The 22,656-nt window shown below is 36.4% G+C and overlaps 1 protein-coding gene and 1 non-coding gene across 5 annotated transcripts in view; one reads left to right on the forward strand and one right to left on the reverse strand.

Annotated features, from left to right (window-relative positions):
• The window catches only part of PEX5L (peroxisomal biogenesis factor 5 like), a 225,569-nt gene that overhangs the window by 164,983 nt on the left and 37,930 nt on the right, over positions 1-22,656 (reverse strand). The gene's annotated exons all lie outside the window — the stretch shown is intronic.
• Positions 15,324-15,456, forward strand: LOC118725130. Its single transcript, XR_004989871.1, has one exon. It is a non-coding gene; the product is annotated as a small nucleolar RNA SNORA42/SNORA80 family (small nucleolar RNA).

The following is a 22,656-nucleotide window of genomic DNA, read 5'->3' on the forward strand; positions in this document are numbered from 1 at the left end:
TCACTTTATGATCCTATGCTCTTCTAATCGGTTACTCTTTTTGCAGAATATCAGCTTCAAAGCCCAAAACCAATGTGGTGCCACCCTCTATCTCTCCCCCTTACTTGTAACGTTTCTCCTGTGAAAATCTGTTTTCCTCTTTCTGCCATGGGTGGATATTTCTCTGTCTTATGTAAAAGTTTCATTCCCCCCCCTATCCCCATGCCCTGTGGTGTTTCCTTATCTTCTGTGAATGTCTTCCTCCCTCACCTTATCCTGTGGCACATTTTTATTTTCTGTGAATGTATGCCTTCTGGGAGCTCTAAGTCCTCACCTCTTCCTTCCTCCCCCATGGACCCTCTTTATAACTAAAACTCCCCAAACCTGCCTATTTTATCCCTACAATTCCTTTCAGTGTCAAATGCTAATGAAAGGGTAAGAATTATATTTAGCATTTTGGAAGTCTTCAAGGACTAGGAACAGAAGAATTCATAAAGGTGGAACCAAGATTAGAGTAAGTTAATGAGTGTAGTGACAGTAAGGGAGTACTAGAAAGATAGTGAGAGAGGACTTAGCTTTCTTAGGAAAGCTTGAATAAAAAGAAGGAAAATTTGTTAAGAGGGTAGATCTCAGGGTAAGTGCTCTTTCCACAGTTAAAACAAAAAAGAAAAAAGAGGGTGCAAGAATGTAAAGGTATTGAGTATGTTTATTGTTCAAGAAGAAATTGGTAAAGACAAAAAAATGTAGATACCAGAGGGTAAGGGGAGATAATTCATGAAGCAAGAAAGTAAGAACAAAGTCATGTAGGAGAAAAACTGCATGTCTTGCTTTTAAAACTATCAATTATGTAATATATATATTTATAGAACAAAAACCTAGAAGGCATATAGCAAATATTAAAGTCCTGTCCTCTGGGGGATGGAATTATGCATGGTCTAAGCGTTCTCTTTGTACCTGGTATACTTTTTGAAATAAGAATACATTTAATAAAAGAGTAAACAAAATGTGATTGCTGGAGAGATCCATAAAATTGCCATGGAAAAAGACTCATTTAAAGTCTACTTTGCAGAAAAATGACTGGATTAGGGTTTTACCTTTCCTTTTATTATGTTTCTGGAAGAATAAAAGCTTTTTTAAAAAAATGGAGAGATTCATGTTACAGTTATTGCTTATGTCCCTTGTGGCTAGAAAAGTGGAATGACTGTTTTGTTTATTGCATTCAATATGCCCCTTTCCTCTTGACTCTCCCTTATAATATGAAGTTTCTCAGTTCTTTGACATCACATCATTTTGGACCCACATCACCTGCCCCCCGCCCCTTTTTTTTAATACACACAGTATCAGCACAGGCACAAACACTACTGCTGCAGGAGCCAAAGAAACATGAATAAAGGGAATAAGGGCTTGAGAGTTCCCACTCTTTAGGATGGAAGCCTGGGCTGACCTTTCAAATGGAAAGTAATCACCTTAGCAACTAAAAGGACACATTTCAGATCTTTTACTTTTCTTACATTTAGAAGAAATCAACTTTCTGAAGGGAAAATGTCATCGTTACAGGGGATCATTTACAGAGGGGCTTGTTAAGTCTGGCGTTTTTCAAACACATTTTTTTCCCACTTAAAAGACATTCACAGCTGTGTTTCCCCCTCCAAGAGTGATCGTGTTACATACAGAAAAACAAAATAGCCATAGGGTGCAATTTTCTAGTTTTGGGCCAGGCATAGGCAAACATGACATATGACAATCAAAGTCAGTTCTGAAGGTATATTGCTGGGTAAAAAGAAATATAAGAACAACAAATGTCTTGATGCATTTTAATTTATATTCTAAGTCATATGCATATGTCCATGTATGGAGTCACTTTATTACTTTAAGGCTAAATCTAATTGAGAAAGTAGATGTTCCTATTTACATCTTAGTTGGGAAATAAAATGGCAGCGATGCACAATACCATTTCTCCTGTAGCCTCAGAGTCCCCCCTAAATGCTGACTTCCCTATCCCTAAGGGTGGCTCTTGATCTGTAAGAGAATAACCTAAAGAGTTTATAAAGTTTCTTAAAAGTAAGTTTTTATTTTTCAAGTTTTCCAAAGACAAGAATTCTTCAACATAAATATCCATTGAGATGACTCAATCTGATGTTGTTGTGCAATGACATTTTCTTAAGCATACACATTTATTATCAGGTATGCACTTTATATATTTCTTCCAATATTTTATGATGAGAAGTTTCAAACAGACAGCAAAGCTAAACAAATTGTATAGTGAGCACCTGTATACTTACTACCTAGATTATATCACTGACATTTTATTATTCTTGCTTTTTTGCATATCCATCTGCTGGGATGCATTTTTAAGGTATAGTTCATGATGTCACATTTTTATACATTCTTTCTTCTGTGGTTTATTTAATTTAATTTACTTTTAAAACTCAGAAAAGCAAAACCACTGGCTCAGCAGTCTTCCAAAACAAGAGCACTACCACAAGTTTATGATTTGTTCCCCTCCAGCTTTCATGTGAAAAGCAAATCAGTGAATTACTTTCCCAGAAGCGAGTGCTGGGGATAGGTCCTATCACTGGGATTAGGCAAGAGGAGCTCTGATATAAGGGCTGGGATTCTCATAGTTCTCAGTCAAGAGCAAGTGATCAAACAACTCAACTTTTTGAGACAAATCCATGGTGCGGTAGGCAGTTACAACTAATATTAATCCCCATGTCTTCATTTCATACCCTTGGATCATCAGTGTTTCCTGCAAAGACTTCACTCTGCTAAGGGCTCGGTAATAACGCTTCACCTCAGGTGCATGTAACACAATGGCAAGCCCCAGGACAGGCCGCGGATGGCTAATAGCTTCTTGGAGGGAAAGGGGTTAGTGTGCTTCAAGGAACAGTATGATGTGTGTGTGTGTGTGTGTGTGTGTGTGTGTGTGTGTGTGTTTTAGATTAAGTAGGCAGAAAACAAAAACAAAATGTGAACTTTCCGTTATGTCAGATTCAGCAATGTTCCACATTACTTTGAGCACAATCCGTAAACTCTTCTTAACCGTCCCTCACCGCCCAAACCAAACAAAACACATTCAAAGAAAAACAAAAGCAAAAAACAACAAAAAATGATGTCCTTCTTCACAGAAAAACTGAGTCCAATTCTTTTATCTGGAAGGTTCTGTTCTCCACAAAAATCATTTCCTCATTTCATGTAGGCCTGGCTCTTGAAGCTATAAATGCAGTCACAAAGCATGCAATGACTGTTATATAAAAATTGTTTCTTGCCTGCTGAAGACAATAATGGTTGAAAAGTGATGTATTTCAATCTACTAGGTTTCTTGGCATTATGTGGTTCTGGTACTATATCCAGACAAGGTGACTCACACATGATGGTGTTTACCTGTGATCACTCAGCAGGGCAGGGGTGGTTGTTTGAGTAGGAGAGGTAAGGAGCCCGAGAGAACTGACATTATTTCTGCTCCCGACATAGCAAATAAAGACGACTATCACATAAAATAGTCACCATTCCTCCCCCAAAATGAAACAAAGAGTAAAGTATGTATTCTATATCTTTGCAGCTTGGAGAAAAATAACTAATCTACAAGTATTTAAAACAGCCCTAACCGGTTTGGTTCATTGGATAGAGCATCGGCCTTCGGAATGAAAGGTCCCAGGTTTGATTCCGGTCAAGGGCATGTACCTTGGTTGTGGGCACATCCCCAGTAGGAAGTGTGCAGGAGGCAGCTGGTCAATGTTTTTAACCCTCTATCCCTCTCCCTTTCTCTCTGTAAAAAAAATCAATAAAATATATTTTAAAACGAACTATTTATTGGTGTTCTGCTTCTGATCCCTTTTGACATGGTTTCTTACTTTTATACACGTGGGTCCTATAAGACGGGGCAGAAACTGTCACTTCAATCTCAAACTCAGGTGTGATTACCGCTGGCCTCTCCAGCAGCTCTCTTTCCTTCTACCCGGCAGTGGGCACACATGGCATTGCACATCTGTCGCTGACTTCCTATATAACAATTGATCTGAACGTGATAATTTTATGCCATTGTGAGAGCAAACAGCCACCTTTGTGCTTTAATAAAAAAGAAAGAAGGAAAATACCAATCTAGCTGCTTCAATAAGCATTCCTGTTTCCCAAGGATATTAAGCCTCTATTTTCATATCTTTTCTAAATTCACACGTTGCTTTGACACTATGAAATCTGCCTGAGAAAAATTTGTCTATGACATTTTGTTTCTGACAAGAGCCAACCCAAAGCTTGTATCTCAGCCATAAATCCATGCAAAAGGTTAAAGTTGTTTACCATTAAGCTACATCTATGTGACTGATTAACTTATAACCAGTTTTTTATTATGGCTCCAATAGCATTAGAGGACTTTTTTTTTTTTTTTTTTTTTCTCATGTGGATCTGCACGCAGCCATGGCAGCTGAAAATAAATCTTCCCTGTTCCTCAGAGTGATGGATTTTCTGGAGGAATAGCTCATTGCTCTCACCTCTGAGGTCTCCCGAAGGCTTTGCTCACCTCAAGAATCCTAATTCTCATCATTTTTCCATCCGTCTCCCTATGGCTTCTTTGGTTCATCCCTTTTCTGCAATGACTCATACATTCACTGAGGACAACATTACAGATAAGACATGGCAATCCCTAGAGGGTGGGCAGGCCTAGGGTTCCTTTCCATCTTCTTTGTGGATAAGGGCTTCTGGGCAACTGCTCGTTGAGGGAGCTTTACTAAGCACAGGATTTACAGGAGCAAGGAAGATCTGGGTCCCAGACAGATCGTTTATCTGCTGGACAGGTGACAATCCATTAAAAGATTAAAACAGCAGAGGACAGAGGACACGTAGCCAAGCACATAGACTACTTTATGATAGACAACAGCTAACACCTTGCTTGGTATAGAGCATATTGCTGCTAGTGATGGGGAAAAGGTAGTAAAAGCCAAAGTTTAAATAATTTCATTTATATCGAGTATTGCCACCAACCACCTGAGCTCAAATAGTCTGTGAATCCTTGGGTCAGGGTAAAAAGGGGTTTGATGTCTAGAAATTGTGTGTCTGATAATATTGGACATTGAAATATTCCATGACTCTGTTCAGGCAAAACTGTATTGATTTAGAACAATGGTTGCTTCCTGTTGTTATGTGGTCACCCATTTAGCATTTGGGATCCTAGAGTTAGTCAATGATTATATGTTACTATCACAAAATTAGTAATTGGTAGTGAGTTTGCTCTGACATTTTCAGCAAATATGACATCCATTACTGGAGAAAATAATCACAAATACATTCAAATACATCTGGTATTTTTGGCAGTTTGTTGATTTTTTTGTAAGAAATTCCATATGATTTAATCAGCTGATCAGAAATGGCCTTCAAAAAATAAACAATTATAAAATTTGCCTTATTTGGTGATGAGATAAGGAATGGAGGGAGCTTCTCTAATATGGTAATTTCATTTTTCCTTGGTATGAGAATGAAGTATGTTCATTTACTCTTTTTAAAGAAATATATTTAATTGATTTTTTACAGAGAGGAAGAGAGGAAGGGAGAGGGTAGACAGAAACATTGATGAGAGAGAAACATCAATCAGCTGCCTTCTGCACACTCCTCACAGGGGATGTGTCCGCAACCAAGGTACATGTCCTTGATCTGAATCAAATCTGGGATCTTTCAGTCCAAAGGCTGAAAGATCCAGTGAGCCAAACCAGTTAGGGCTGTTCATTTATTCTTGCACTTTAAACATTTTATGTATTTTATACCTTACAATAAAAGTGTATTACTAAATTTTTATTTTTAACATTTTATAGATTCAAAATATTTGGATATTTTCATAAAAGAGTCTTGGGCATCATGTGTAAGGTGATAATGAAACAGATTTTGCCATATTTTTGGGCTACTTTCATTCACCCTCAAAGTGTTTTTGATCACCTACCATGAATGTGCCAAATTCTGGGGCGTACTCGGCAGGTGTGGTCCTTGCTCTCACAAGGCTTGATGCCTTACTGTGGAAGGGAGATAGTCAAACAAGCAATTATAAAAATGTGAGGAGCCTACGACAGAGGAGTCTGGGGTTGTGAAGGAGGCAGAAGGATGACTTTGTGTCAAGGTCCAGACTGAAATCCTAATGAAAAGTAGAAGCCATCCAGGTGGAGCAGAGAGGCTGGTCTGCGGGCTTGGGGAGTAGGTGTGGAAAGAATAACACAGAGGGATGACCCAAGGTAAGAGATGGCAGGGCCTTCTAACATCTGAGAGGATGACTGTGTGGCTACAGAACAGGAGGGATTAGGGGGGATGGTCCCAGGTGAGGTTGGAGAGGAAGGTAGAGTCTTGAAAATTCTGTCTTCATATCCAGGGCAATGTGGAGCCATTGCATAGGCTTAAGCAGACAAGTGACATCATCAAATCTGAAGTCCACTCGCTAAGTGTGGGACATGGACGGGAGGAGAGGAGACTGCAGTCAAGCAGAGAAGAGGGGGCTCCTGAACGTTTGGTTTGTGAGAGCTGTGGAGCCTTCTTAACCAGATGCGGAGAGAGCTGACCACACACCAATTCTATTATGACATGCTTAGTTCATCATGTTGTATATCACTAAAATTAAAATTACATTTTCAGTACTGGCTACTGTGAGTGATAAAGGTATCCATGTGTTCTGTAGTCAGGAATTAAATGAGCAGCAAACAGGCCTCTAAAAGACACATTCTAGGGACTCACCTAACTTAGTAACACATAAAATTGTTTTAGCAAAAATTCAATGAAATAGAAAACTTTTCAGAGCTAGAAATGGGTAATTAGAGAGAGGAGAGGCAGAGAGAAGAAAGAAGAGGGAGAAGATATTTTGACTGACATAGCAAAAAAAAACCTTTGCACTTAGTGAAGGATATGAATTTTTGTACTCCACAAAGTTCTAAAACAATATCTAAACGTTTCTTGTTGTTTCTTGCTATTGGACAAAAACAAAGGGAGTCTGTTTTAAAAAGATACAATGTGAGATTGTTCCGTGCTGCAGAGCATCTAAAAGGCTTTATTGTGATTTTTGAAAATCAACAACAGGAATTCTTTATGCAAACCTAAGAACTAAACTGACCAGGGAGCATAAAATATTGATAAGGAAATGTATTTACTCAAGTGTATTTGGGATATTATCAAAGCTAATGTGTTCTTAAGAGACTTGAAAGGGCGTATTTAGAGCTCAGTTAAGAAAAGACATACAGTTGCTCCATTTGTTTTTCACTTGTCAAAAAATAAAACTTAATAATGGGGGAAAGCTGGAGTAAGATAAGGTGAGAAGGTAATCAAATACAATATTTATCTTCTTGCTCAAAGCTTGTTTGGAGAGTCTTGCTTCTTAATAACTTGTTATTAATATTTAAAAACCATCGCATGTTTCATGCAAAATATTGAAGGATGTCCAGCTTCATGTAGGCAAACTTCAGAGCTCCAGACTGGAGCATGCCAGTGAGTATAGAAGACAAATGACATTTTCTTCTATCGCCAATTCAAATCTTTTGCATTTTTTCTCTTTAGGAATAAACTTCCAAATCTTTGATTCTTGTACTAGGGAGTAATAAATAAATTTTAAAGAGACAATGAGAAAGACTTATTGAACAATACAGCATAGAGGAATTTCAGTGGTAAAGAATATGAATCTCATATCAGCTTAAGAGCCCTGTAAGGGTTCCTTTGAAGAGTCCTTGCAAACTGACTAATACCCCAAAGCGTATTGATAAAAGAGTACTGAGAGATGGAAGGGTGGCTGATATTCAATTACTTTAAATGCATCTTTGGAAGTAGAAATAGACTTTAAAGAATGTTTTAAAAACTCCTTTACTCTTATAAAATTGTCCTGGGTAGGCAAGAGAGGGGGTTTAAAATGAGATGGTAGCAAGGAGCAGCTAAATTTCAATGGATAGTACAGTGCCCCACGTAGAAAAAGCATTTTAAAATTATAAAAGCAGCAGCTTATTCTTATAAAAAATGATAGTTTTAACTAAAGAAGTGTGTATTTTGTGTTATAGCAAAAAATTTAATTACTTATATTATTCCTAACCCCTCTTATTTCCTCTTATTGAAGCCATTCAAAAATTATATACATGACATGTACATATATGTATAGATATCTAGTCATATATACATAAATATGTATTTTTATGACATAAATGTGATGGTTGTATAAGCACTAAACTACTCTTTTTACTCAACAATATACTGTAAATACACTGAGTGGCCAGATTATTATGATCTCTGAATGCATAAGAATCTGGCCACTTAACACACATCAACATCTACCTTACCTATCCAAGTTCACCTGCATTAACAGATTTTCGTTCAGAAAGTTTAAGAAATACTGGAAGCTATTAGAATGAAGACTGTTAGGTAACACTTAAAAGACAGTACTAGCCTGGCGAGTGTTGCACAGTGGTTGGGTATTGGCCCTGGAACCAAGAAATCAGCAGTTCGATACCCAGTCAGGGCACATGCTCAGTTGCAGGTTTGATCCCCAGTACTGGGTGTGGAGGAGGCAGCCAATTGATGGTTTCTCTCTCATCAAATTTCTTTCTCTCTATCCCTCTCTCTAAAAATCAAGAAAAACATTAAAAAGAAAGAGAGGCAGTGCTAGCACATGAGCATTTTCTGGAGAAGCTGGTGGCTTCTGAGATTCTTTCAGGTGGTCTTCAAGGCTAAACTATTTGCATAATAGCACGAAGGTGTCGTTTACTTTTTTGCTGTGTTGACGTTTGCATGGATAGTGCAAAAGCAGCAGCGGGTAAAACTGTGTCTTAGCGTGAATTAAAGCGATGGCGTCAAACGGCACTAGTTGGGAACTGAACTGGCCACCTTAAAATAAATGTAAGAACCATATTTACTTGAAAAAATGACTGACAAACCTATGGTTATGCAAACCTGGCAATATAGTATCCCCCCGAAAACAAATGAAGAGAACCTCTCATTTTAAGAAAAGCAACTAATAATATTTGTTGCCAAAATTCAAGTTTTCAATGACAGAATTTTGGGAAACTTGTATTTGCTACTGTGAGTTTGATAATTGCCCAAAAGCTAAAGATGTTTCTGATGAGATCAGGGATGTTAATGAAGCATTTGATATTGTATAATGAAGTATGGCAACATTTGGAAGATATGAATAACTACATGAACCAATATTTTCTAAATGATCGATACATGGCATGCTATCAAAACTGTGTACAAGTTAAAGATCCATTCAAAGTGTAAGAAAAACCAGTAGATTTGAATGAGAAAAGTACATCAAATTCATTGATATCACTTCAGCTTCCACATTGCTACAAAAATTTAAGGGATAACATCTGTCGAGTTTTTGTGAAGTGTCAAAGAATATCTAATTATTTGAAAAGACTATTAAAATACTCCTTTCTTTCCCAACTGTATATTTGTGTGAAGATGAATTTTTCTTCTTACATTTCAACCAAAGAACAATTGCAACAGATTAAATGCAAAAGCAGATATGAGAATGCAGTTTTCTTCTATTCAGGTTTTCTATTAAAAGGATTTGCAAAAATGTAAAACAGTTTAAAATATGTTTTTGGTGCTAACGTGATGAGTATTTTGTTGCTATTTTTTCAATGAATTAATAAGTACATAGCTAATTTTTTTCTTAGTTTTCTGATATGGTAAGTACCAATAGATATAATCCATATATACAAAAGCTTTTTGGGGGTCTTTAATATTTTTTTAAGAGTATAGAGGGGTGCTGAGACAAAAGTTTAAAGATCAATGTTAAACTAGAAAGAATGTAAACTTATTCTGCGGTGATAGAACAATTTGTCTTTAAAAATTAGTTTTTTATTTTCTCTCTAATAATAATAAACATAGTCAATTTATCTCTTTTAGATTCTGGTGGAAAATACCATAATAGATTATGTTAAAATTATCCAATTAGTCTTATGATTACTTGCATTAGTTACTTAGTATATATCTGAATTGCATTTAATGGTTATAGCTTTAGAGTTTACAAATACTTATACATGGTTTATATCCTCTACTTTCCCTAGGCAATTCCATGAAGGTAGGTATTATTCTTCCTATTTATAGCTGAGAAAATAGGTTCTGGGAGAGAAAAAAGTGCTTTGTCCATTCAGAAAGTGCTAAAACCCAGAATCAAATTCAGGTCTGCTGACCTTATGTTCCTGAGCTCTTTTTTCATCTTTGGATGGAAAAAAAATAGCCTTTTGATTATATCAGCATGAACAACATACTTCAGCTCTTGCACAATAGAAACAGGGGCTGGGTATTGAGATATGTTTAGAATTTGGTCAAGGATCCTGAGATCTCCCAGCCCATTTCTTCTGTCTACATGTAAGGATTGTGGGAAAATAACATATGCCCACGCATGTGAAATAATACTTAGTATATATTAGGTCCTGTTATTAATATTTTCCTTACTCAGCGTATCAGTGTAACCCTGTACGAGGCCAGAGTAGCTTGGGTTTCATCCAACTCTTAGGTCAAATATGAAAGGGCTCCATCAATAAGACAGAAATAGATGAACGGCCAATGAAGAAGCTTCAGAACAATGGCTGGCTTGAGCCACAACAGAAATGCAGCCTTTTTCAGGCTGAAGCTAGAGATGATTATATTGACGACCACCTCAACTCACTGCTCAAAGTTCCAATGTAGAGGTGATAGAAAAAGTGGACATGTCACTCTTCTGCTTCGCAGGCCTGATGCAAATTAGCTTTGGGTGGTTGCTGGCCATCACCACCTTTAACGGTTTCTTCCCTGACCCCACCTCAGACTGCTAGAGCCACATAACAAGCCTTGAGCAGAAACCAGTTTGGCTCAGTGGATAGAGCGTTGACCTGCAGACTGATAGGTCCCAGGTTCGATTCCGGTCAAGGGCATGTACCTTGGCTGCGGGCACATCCCCAGTAGGGGGTGTGCAAGAGGCAGCTGATCGATGATTCTCTCTCATCGATGTTTCTAACTCTCTATTCTTCTCTCTTCCTCTCTGTAAAAACTAAAAAACAACAAAAAACCAAAAAAACAAAACAAAACAAAAAAACAAGCCTTGAGAATCCAGGCAAGGCCAACCAACTTTGCATCCTATTTTCTCTCTGTTTTCCTAAGTTTGGTCCTGTAGGCTTCACACGTGGAGCCTCTCTCCAGGCAGCGCCTTCAGAATAAGGCACTGTTTGCACGAGCCCTACTTGCAGAGGCAGGAGGAGGCAGCACTAGGGCCAAAGAGAGGTCCCACATGTGAAAGCATGAGTCGAGCTTCCTGGTGGCTCCCGAAGGGCCCTTCAACCATAGGATGCGCAGGGGCAATGCTGGTGAGATTCGGCTGGGTGTGGAAGTAGGAGAGGGGCCAAGTTTTGGGAGTTTAGGGAGGTCAGAGTTTCTGGAGAAGGTACTTTTATTTATTTTTATTATTATTTTTTTTTTAGCAAAGGAATATTAATGGCATTAATTTCACTGTCTTTGTATATTGATCCCAACATAGTGCATGTACATATTAATACCTAATAAGATAATAATGATAATAATAGCTAGCTAGCTCTCATAGGAACAATCTCAAATTGTTTTTTTCATATATACACATACACACACACACACACACACACACACACACACATATATATATATATACACATATATATTCATGTATTTATGAGAATTCATATACAGATAGATGAACTTTTGCAATAGTAACAAAATGAAACCGACATTTCAATTTGTTATAATAAATTTGCCTTGGGGAAGATGGTTTGCTATTCACTATAATGAAGACTGTATGTTATCTTATTAATTCTCCTCATATTACCATGAGTTTATTTATATTTTTCTTAGTTTTCAAATGAGGAAATGGAAAGCCCTAAAGGTGTAGGATTTTTTTTTTTTTTTTTTTTTTTTTTTTTTTTTTTTTTTTTTTTTTTTTACAGGGCCATGTCCAAGGTCACACAACCTCTAAGTAGCAGAGAAGACTTGGAACTTGAAATTTTCTTGCCAATCCAAATCTGAGTTTTTCAGCTCAGCCTCCTGCCTCCAGCATATTCCCATTTGCTTGAAAGTTGGGATTTTATAATGCAAAAGTGCATGTCTGAGCAAGCATAAAAACAAAAATTCAGGACAAGTCAGCAGCCTTTTAGTGAATTTTAAACAGACATCCATCTCAGATATCGAGTGGAGATGTAGGAGGTCAGTCTCTGAGGTCAGATTGCTTGGTTTACAGCCAGCTCTGCCATCTACTAGATCACATGTGTCAAACACAAGGCCCGCGGGCCAAATCCGTCCCACCAGGCCTTGCAGTGTGGCCCGCACCGCGCTGTCATCACTGCACTCCGCTGCGTTTCCATCACAATGACAGTTTATGACTGTTCAGTAAACCATTCGGCCCGCGATTTAGGCTGGATTTTAGATTTTGGCCCCTTCTCTGATTGAGTTCGACACCCCTATACTAGATGAATAGATTGAAGCAAGGTGTTTTCCTTTTAACTTCTCTATGCCTACATTTTCTCATTTGAGAATTATAACAGAATATCTCCTTGAACTGTTGATGGGGAAAATAATTAATGGGTGCAAAGTATTTGTCACATTTAACACATTCAATAAAAATTAGCTCACATAATCTGACATCTTTCACTCCCTCTCTTCTTTCCTTCTTTTCCCCTTCTTCCCCTTCGCTCCCTCCTTTCCTTCTTTCCTCTTCTAACAGTTTGCGTTGACAGCGTGTAACCACAGAGCAATCTTTCTAGCAAGATGGTAAGGCTCACCAAAGATGGCTCAGAAAAGTCTCAAAGTTAAAGTCTTGTTTTGGGCTGGGATTTAAAAATAGAATCTGGTGAGAAGCAATTCTTGCTGTGTCAACTTTTAGAATGCTGCACCGAGAAAACCCAGCAGAGCTTTGCTTTGAGAAGGCCCTGAGTGGCTCAGCTGCAGTTCATAGGTACATCAGAACATCCCCTGGTGGTTTGCTTTCCTGTGAACCTAAAATCGAGCAACAAGGAGAGCTCTGGCTTAATGCCCCCAGAACGCCCCTCCCCCCACCCCCACCCCTGCCTCGCCAGTCCAGGCCAGCTGAAACGAACTCAGGGGCTGCTACCAAGTAAAGTGGGGCAGAAGCTCAGCAGTGAGCACTTTGCTGCGGACCCTTCTGAAGTTTGCCTCTTTGTTAAATCCACTTTTAACACAAACTGGATTTTTTACAGTATGTTTCAGAGATGGTGCAAAAGATTAAGGATACAGGAAAAGAATGACCACAGATGGTTGATTTGGAAAGTAGGTAGAGTAGGACTTTGGTCTGTGTCAGCATCTGGGTTCTAGCCCTGTTTTTTTTTTTCACTTTTTCCTTCTTAACTCTTTTGAGCTCAGTTTATCCACTTCCAAAGTAGGAGTTTGTACTAGATAATTTTTTTTTAGTGCTGTTAATTCTATGATTTCTTTTTAAACGAGTGGGGAATCAGTTAATTAGTAATTGTGCAGTGATTAAGAAAGAAGACCATTGTTAATTAAAGAAAGAAACTAAGCCTCATAAATATTTTTTTTAATCCTCACCTGAGGATATGTTTTTCATTGATTCCAGAAAGAGAGAAAAGGAGAGAGGGAGGGAGAGGGAGAGGGAAAAGGAGAGGGAGAGGAAAAGGAAGAGGGAGGGAGAGAGAGAGAGAGAGAGAGAGAGAGCGAGCTCAGTCACCCCTACCCCACTTTGCTTAGTACCCCAAATAGGGAAAAACCCACAACCTGGATAAATGCCCTGGCCTGGATTCAAAGCCATGACCCTTTGGTGCATGGGATGATGCTCTAACACAGTGGTTGGCAAACCTATTAGGCAACAGAGCCAAATATCAACAGTACAATTGAAATTTCTTTTGAGAGCCAAATTTTTTCAACTTGAACTTCTTCTAATGCCACTTCTTCAAAAATAGACTCGCCCAGGCCATGGTATCGACATTTTGTGGAAGAGCCACACTCAAGGGGCCAAAGAGCTGCATGTGGCTCGCGAGCCACAGTTTTGCTGACCAGGGCTCTAACCAACTGAGTCACATCAGCCAGGGTTAAGCCTCGTGAATTTTAACATTCATTCTGACACCAAGCTGCCATGTATACTTCTTCCATATCAAAGAATATTTCTTAATAACCAAGCAAACAAATCTTTGTTCTAATGCAACAAATACAAGTAGTTAAAATTGGATGTGAAAATATGTTCTCAAGAAGGAATATGTTGGTGGTCTTTAAGTGTATGTGTAATCACCTGCTCAGGAAAACTAATAAGGAAACAAGGTATAGGATACATTGAAGGGCTTAAAAGTGCAGACACAGTGTAGATAGCAGCCAAATCTCAGGTAACAAATCTGAAAGGTATTAGAAAAAGGAAGAAATTGCTAAGGTTTGGCAATTCGGTGTTTATATAGAAACTTGGATGCATATTCTTTGTGATATTTTGAAAGGTTCTTTACTGAAAAAAAATCAGTAAAATGCCACTATCAGGATAAAACTTTAAAAAGACAAGTATGCATATCATGTCACAAGAATGAAGGATGGACTTGGAATGCTTTCTCTGGCACTAGTCTTGGAATGACCTCATTTGCTGGCATATTTCTGCACAGGCCTCCAGGAAACCAGCAGAACTCGACGATAGAGATGAATCCAGGGCCATGGAACAGAACTAAGTGCCTGGCTCCATCTACAATATGCAGCCAGGGACCATGGCTTGTATGTGCCTGTCTACCCAACCAGCACAAATTGCAGTTTCTGATACAGAGCAGGCACTCAGTAAATATTTAAAAGTAATTATTTGTCCGACACGGATCTGCATCCCTCTGTTCCAGTTTATGTAACACTGTTGTATCGATGAAACCAACTGGGCTAATCCCACCCAATGCACCCCTCCAGTTCTCTGCTATCTCATTCGTCATTGTACTACTGAAGGTTATCTAACTTTTAACAAAATGCACTCACATATGTTAAATCAAGTAGAACAGTTATAATATTTCATATGCTAACATTAATATTACAGATGAAATAGTGGAATCATGCAGAAAGATTAAATTACTTGTTCAAAATAAAAAATTTAAAAGGCAGATATTGTATGATCTTAAAAACATATCCTATTAATATTTTCCTTTGGGTTCATAAATTTGACTTCCTCACCTCCCAATTTCTTTCTTCTATTGATTGTGTTCCTAATGTGTCCCAGTCACTGTAGAACACTCAGGAGACAGAAATACATCAGGCCAGGGCCCTTTCCTCCAGAATCTCACTATCTAGATAAAGCTATTTCCCCAAATTCCTATTCTACTGTATTGTTAAGAGATTTTCAATTGTCATTATCGAATTGTTTCTGGTTGTCACGATCTTTTAAAATGCAACCAAGTCATGCATGGGTTTGCATTTATGGCAGGCCCGTCTCCCTGGGTCTCTCATATGCCCCATGTCAGAGCAAGCTGCAGCCTTGAACCATTGCCCGGCCTCTGCTCAAAGGCTGCAGGCACTGAAGCAGGTTGCACAGTGGGGGAAAAATGCAACCAAGTCCGTTTAAAAATTGTAATTTAGCACATATATTGTGCTTGACATCATAACAATGTAAGTTTTAACTTCAAATTCCTGTGCTATTCAGACCTACATACTATATATTGCAAATATTTTATTGCAGATGTTTTATATTTGAGTAGCACATTTACTCAAATATAAAACATCTGCAATAAAATATTGCATTTGTGTTTGCAAAGTTCTTTTATTCGTCAGCTTAAGACTTATTCAACACCCACAGTCATTTTGTTCTCATGATAACCCTATGAAGTAATAATAACTAACATTTTAAAAATATTTTTATTGATTTTTTGCAGAGAGAAAGAGAGAGGGATAGAGAGTTAGAAACATTGATGAGAGAGAATCATTGATCAACTGCCTCCTGCACACCCCCTACTGTGGATGTGCCTGCAACCAAGGTACATGCCCTTGACCGGAATCGAACCTGGGATCCTTCAGTCCCCAAGCCAACACTCTATCCATTGAGCCAAACCGGTTTCGGCAATAATAACTAACATTTATTGAGTATTTATAATGGCTAGTCTATGTGTTTTAGATATATTTATTCATCTAGTTCTCACTATAGGTATGTAAGAACTTTATCACCTTCATAGTGTAGATGAGAAAACAGAGGAAAAGAGATAGTAGGTAGCTTTCCCAAGAAGAACTAGGGTTTGAACTATCCAGATGCCCATGTCCCACTCCAGGTGTTCTTATACAATTGGTCCAGAGGAGGCTTGGGCAACAGCATTACGTACTTTAAAAAAAAGTAATCATTTAAAAACACTTCTTAGGTGATTCCATTATACAGCTAATGATTAAAAATGGCAAGAACAAAGCCAGTGCCCCCAATTAAGCAATGGTTTAAGGTCACAGAACTAGTTGATGACAGAGTTGAGGCCAGAGCCTGTCTACCTTCTGGGGTAGTGTTCCTTCTCCTTTACCAGGCTTCCTTTTGGTAGTTAGCCTCATTATCATGCACAGTAGGCTCTCAATAGGAATTTGTTATACAGATGGGAAAAAATCTACCACTGTGTGTTTTTCAAACACTGATTTTAGGCCAAAGCTGGAGGAGAGAAAGCAGGCGATGGAAGTGTCACAAATGGTCCCTACTCATAAGGAGGTACTGTGCAGTACTGAAGCCCTCAGTAACTATTTGTTAAATAATTAAAATTTCTAAAAATGAAGCAACTAAAGTGCAAGTAATAAACTAATAGACTATAAATGCACAAAAATGTCCAAAATGGTAAAGAAGAATGTGAGATGGAACTGTTTGAGAAGTCTTCATGAAATACCTGATTCTTGACCTGGCTCTTCCAGTGGTGAGAAAAATGAGTTTAAAAATTGCATGACCATATCTTTTGGGTTTGAATAGCACTTAAAAACGCAAACCTTGTCATTACAACAGCAACAGATGTTTATTGTGGAAAACATACGTAAGACAAAGAAAGAAATGAAAATTAATAAAACCATCACCCAGAGCTCAGTGTTCACATTTTGGTGTATGTTCTTTCAGAGATTATGTAAATATTTGCTTCTTTAATTTTTATTTACCTGGCTACTAGTGAATTTGAATATTATAACTCCTAAGTTTGTCAGCAATTCATGTAAGTTTTTTTGATGAAGTGTCTTCTCATATCTTTTACCCATTTTTCATTTTTTAAGACTTTATTTTTTTAATAGTAGTTATAGGTTCATGATATAATTGAAAAGCAAATACATAGATTTCCCATATATTTGCTCCCACACATGCCTCCTCCATTGTCAACATCACTTAACCTGAATGGTACATTGGTTACCAGGACTAAACCTATACTGACACATCATAGTTAGCCAAACTTTACAGTTTATCTTAGGGTTCATTCTTGGTATTGTACATTCTAGATATAATGTCATGCATCCAGAATGATAATATCAGAAAGAATATTTCTATTGCCCTAAAAATCCTCTGCTTTGCCTATTCTTCAAATAGGCAAAGAGATGTGAATGCGATTTTCCAGATGTCATGTATTTGGATTCACATAGATGTAGCCTCTTAAGATTGGTTTTCCCCCATCACTTAGTAATATGCATGTAAGGTTCCTCTATGTCCTTTTGTGGATTGATAGCTCACTTCAGTTTAGTTCTGAATAATGCTCCATTGTCTGGAGGTACCCCAGATTATCCACTCACCTACTGAAAGTCATCTTGATTGCTTCCAAGTTTTAGTATTATAATTTAAGAAAACTGCTATAAATGTCCAGGTAAAGGGTTTAGTGTGGATATAATTTTTCAACTCCTTGGATAAATACTAAGGAGCACAAATACTATATGATAAGAGTATGTTTAAGTTTGTAAGAAATCACCAAACTGTCTTCCGACGTGTCTGTACCGTTTTTGCATTCCCATGAGAGCAGTGAATGACAATTCCTGTTGTTCTATGTCCTTGCTAGCTTTTGGTGTTGTCAGCATTCCAGATTTTGTCTATCCTAACAGGTGTGTAGAAGTATCTCATTGTTTTAATTTGAATTTCTCTGACTATATGTGATGTGGAGGATCTTTTCATATACTTATTTGCCATATGTATATCTTCTTTGGTAAAGTGTCTGTTTAGGTCTTTAGCCTATTTTTAAATCAAATTGTTTGCTTGCTTACTTATTGTTAAGTTTTTAAGAGTTCTTTGTATATTTTGGATACTAGTACTTTATCTGGATATCAGATGTGTCTTTTGCAAATATTTTTTCTCAGTCTGTTGCTTCTTTAATTCTCTTGACATTGTCTTTTGAAAAGCAGAAGTTTTTAATTTTATTGATATCTGGCTTGTCAACTACTTCTGATTTTGCCCATTTTCTATTGTTTTTGATAAATGCATAAATGGTAAAAAGGGATCAGTATGTATACATCATTTTATAACTTGTTTTTTATTTAACACATTATAAGCTTCCTACCTATAAATGTGTGTACTTTCACAATACCGTTTTCAATGGTTGTGCAGTGTTACATAGTTTATCACTAGTGGAGAATATTTTAAGTTTTTATTGAATTTTGTTGTTGTCATGGCTCATAAAATAAGGCTTCAGACCTTGTTCTTGTAACTAAACCTATGAGTACATCCTTTGAAAGGGGGGTCAATAAATAATGTTAATTATATTTATTTTTTATTGTGCTCTCAAACAATGATCTGTGAATGCGATTTGAAAACAGTTTTAATCATTTTAAATTTAAAAATTTAAGGAAATAAATATACACACATGCAACTTGACATAAATGCTTTAATGGGGTCATGTCACATGTATCTTTTTATATTCTGGTCTCAGTTTTGTTTTGTTTTCCTTGCCCACTCCTGCTTCCCAATATTCATATCACCAAATGCAGATTCTGTCAATGCATGCATAATTAACAATGTAGTATGTATTTTCTCTATTTTAACTGTAGCCACAGTCAAACACACATGTTGGTAGGTAAATAATTTGATCTTGTACATATATCCATTAGCGGGATTGTCCTTGTTTTACAAATACTATGTTATACTTTATATCTTGTTTTTCTCTTACAGCTTTAGCTCATCTATGATCACCTAAATCAATCTTCATATAGCTTTATTTCTATTTTTTAATTATTGCATGTTATTCTAGGTATAAATATACCATGATTACTTAACCACTTTTTAGATGAACATTCACTTGATTTCCTTCCCCCCCAATTCTGAGCAATCCTGCAATTGGCATCTTTGTGCATATTCTGATTATTTTAGTTCTTTCAGATACATTTTTAGGAGTAGAATTGATGAATAGAGGGTACACATTTTTAATTTTTAATTTGAAAATTCTTTAAAAATGCTGTCAGATCTTCAACATTGTATAATTACAGTTCCACCCCTGACAACAACAGGTATTGATTGGTTTAAAAATTTTTTTCTTGGTATGATGAGTATAAAGTGGTATCTTTCATTGCATTTCCCTATTAATTAATTTGACATCTTTTCATGTTTGTTAACCACTTGAAGTTTCTCTCCAGAAAGTCCCCTCTGTATCCTTGCATATTGATCAACTTATTGGCAATTTGTGACAACATTCTTCATAGTTTACTAAAAGCTCTTGTCAGCTATATTGTAAATATTTTTTGTCAGTATAACCCTTTTTTGTGCATATCCCTAATTTTTCCATTAAGAAATATATTTACTGTTATTTGATGTGCTAATTTGGGCAACCTAATTTACTTTACATTTTAGCAGTCAGGTGTAGATAATTAAAAGCCCAGTTAAGTATTTTATAATTTCAGGCTATTTATGCCATGTTTGGGATGCTGTTTGAAAGAAAGAAGAATACTTTTAACATATTTCTTCACCTTCAACCTTACTGCTAAGTAAGCCTGTGGCTGATATGATGAGGGGGAAATGAGCATATTTCTTATACACACATACCAAGGACACATTTGTGGCTCAAATGAGTTGATAATGTTGTGCAATGGACAGTTGTCACCAACTCATTTACTTATGGTACAATAAAATAATACTGTTAATTCTATAAACAGATGCATGTTTAAAAGATCTATGATGGTTTTATAATCTTAATGTAATATATTTTATTTTATTTTTTAAAATATTTTATTGATTTTTTACAGAGAGGAAGGGAGAGAGATAGAGAGCTAGAAATATCGATGAGAGAGAAACATCAACCAGCTGCCTCTTGCACACCCCCTACTGGGGATGTGCCCGCAACCAATGTACATGCCCTTGACTGGAATCGAACCTGGGACCTTTCAGTCCGCAGACCGACGCTCTACCACTGAGCCAAACCGGTTTCGGCTGTAATATATTTTAAATATTTTAATTTTTTCCTCCTGGGAAATACATTTATTATAGTGTAGAAAATACTTCATGACATTTTCATATAAGGTTATATAACTTTTCATATATAAACATGAAATTTGTTGTAGAAAATTCTTTAAACCAAACATTTTAATCTAGGAATTCAATTTAATATCTTTCTTGAATCTATTTTTATGTGGCCCTTAAAAACATCCAAAAATCCATTGCTAGTATAGCAATAAAAATACTTTGGGTACTGATAAAATATATATATATTTACTTTAGTTTCAACTGCTGCTAGAAATTCAGCTGAAATTGTGGAGAGACCATCTACCAAAGTATTTTACAAGAAAATACAGAAATAATGGCAACAATAGAACTCTTCCTTTCAGAAAAAAAAATTGACACATATAGTTAATAATCTTGCTAAATAAGGTTATTTATTTAGCAATAAAGAATTTCCAATAAAGATTTGAATTATCTTATATTTTCATAGCATGCTAAACCTAGAAGAGATCTTAAATATTGTCTTTATATAAATCCTTATTCATTTCACAGGCTGGGAAACTATAATAGATAAGACCGAAGAGTCTCTCTTCTCAAACAGAAAAGAGTGATATAAATCTAATCCATTCTGTATTAATAATGGAGATGTAAACTGACACAATGCAGGCAGGGATTTAGAGCCTGGCCTCAAATACCCTATTGAGACTTTTCTAAATAAAGCCGAAAGTCTTAGCAGTTCGGTAAACAAGTTGATTCAGAAAACTCAGTCTCCAAAGGGAGCTTAGCTCATTCTATTCTATCATGTGAAACACAGAAAACACCTGTCTTAATCCATTATTAGAACAGTCTGTATTATGGTTCATGCTATGTGTTACTGAATTAGGAGTGTTTTTAGGTTTAAAAGAAGACTGTCCATTTCTGTGGTCTCAGACTGTGCACTAAAACAAAAACAAAATAAAACAAATTAAAAAACCAACTCCCATACAAATTGCAGAGAACCAAAATATAATTATTTGATCAAATGTATATTATTTATAATATAATTATTTAAGCAAAGTTCCCAAATGTATGCAAACTGGAAAACCATATATATATTGGTCTCAATTATCTCAAAGATTTAATAAAAATAAAACTTTTTCATCTCTAGATGCTCCAGAGGCCTCTCAGATATTTGATTCAAGTTGAGTTATACTACAACTTCTTTCAGTTTGGAAGATGTTTTTACGTATTTTATATTGATATGTCTGAATTTAACCTACAAGTTTTCTAAGAACAAAAAACAAAGAAATAATAATTACATCTTACCTAATGCTCCTTTAAAAGGCTACTTTGCTTCTCTTCGGTTATTAAAGTGATAATATTAAAAGAGCAATGAAATTTCTTAAAATCTAGTAGAAATCTGTTGCACAAGTAAGTGGAGAGGGTTTAGGTAACAATGATTTGAGAGAGATTGCTCCCTCAAGAACTACTACCACTGCTTTGGTCCCAATTAAAACCTCCCTTGACCATGTATACAAAGAATCTTGTATTTTTCCTTCCACAAGAGTCTGACAATTTCAGTTATGAAGAGAGAGTGTATTTGAAATAGCCTTTCCAATTTGGAAGCAATATTACTTGAATAGAAAGGCTACATATTGCTCTTGAACTGGCTAAAAAACCTTGATTGGAAAGTTAAATCCTGATACTTTACCAGTAGATTTCTATAATCCTCAAACTTAATGTTCCGAGACCTCCTTTGCTACACGTATAGATGGTCAAATTTAGTAAACGCATCTCAGATAATTGTGTTTAGTAAGCACAATGTCCAGATAAACATTTTTACAATTGTATTTATATTCACGATAGGCAGCCAAATTCAGTTTTAATTATTGATTAAGAATGTTCGGTTACCTTTGGTAAAATTTGGAAGCAAGAATGGAGACTCAAACTGCAGAAAGAACTTTTTGGTCAAGCTAAAAGGAACTATAATGGGTTCACAAAATGTTGAAATAATGTTCAAAATAACTGGGTATATTAATATGAATGAAAATATCATTTTGACAGTGGCACCCAAACACATACCAAACAAAATTAAATGGAAACCTGTTACTGAGTTCTCTAACCTGTTGTGTTTTACAGAGGTTCAAAGTCTTGCTGCATCAGAACTACCAGAATCAGTGTTAAAAATAACATCCCTGGGCTCCACCCAAGACATACTGAAGTTTGAACATTATTGACTTTGACAAAGCAAAATATCTAGTTTACTTATTTTCTATACAATGTTTGATCTGACTCACTCTATAAGAATTTAAATTAAAAAAAGAAATGCAGAATACTAGAATTAAAACTTAGCTGTTTCACATAAACCTGACTAGAGTTTTGTTCAATATTTTTATAAATTCAGGGTT

The sequence above is a fragment of the Pipistrellus kuhlii genome, unplaced genomic scaffold, assembly GCF_014108245.1.
Source record: "Pipistrellus kuhlii isolate mPipKuh1 unplaced genomic scaffold, mPipKuh1.p scaffold_m20_p_2, whole genome shotgun sequence".
Lineage (NCBI taxonomy): Eukaryota > Metazoa > Chordata > Mammalia > Chiroptera > Vespertilionidae > Pipistrellus > Pipistrellus kuhlii.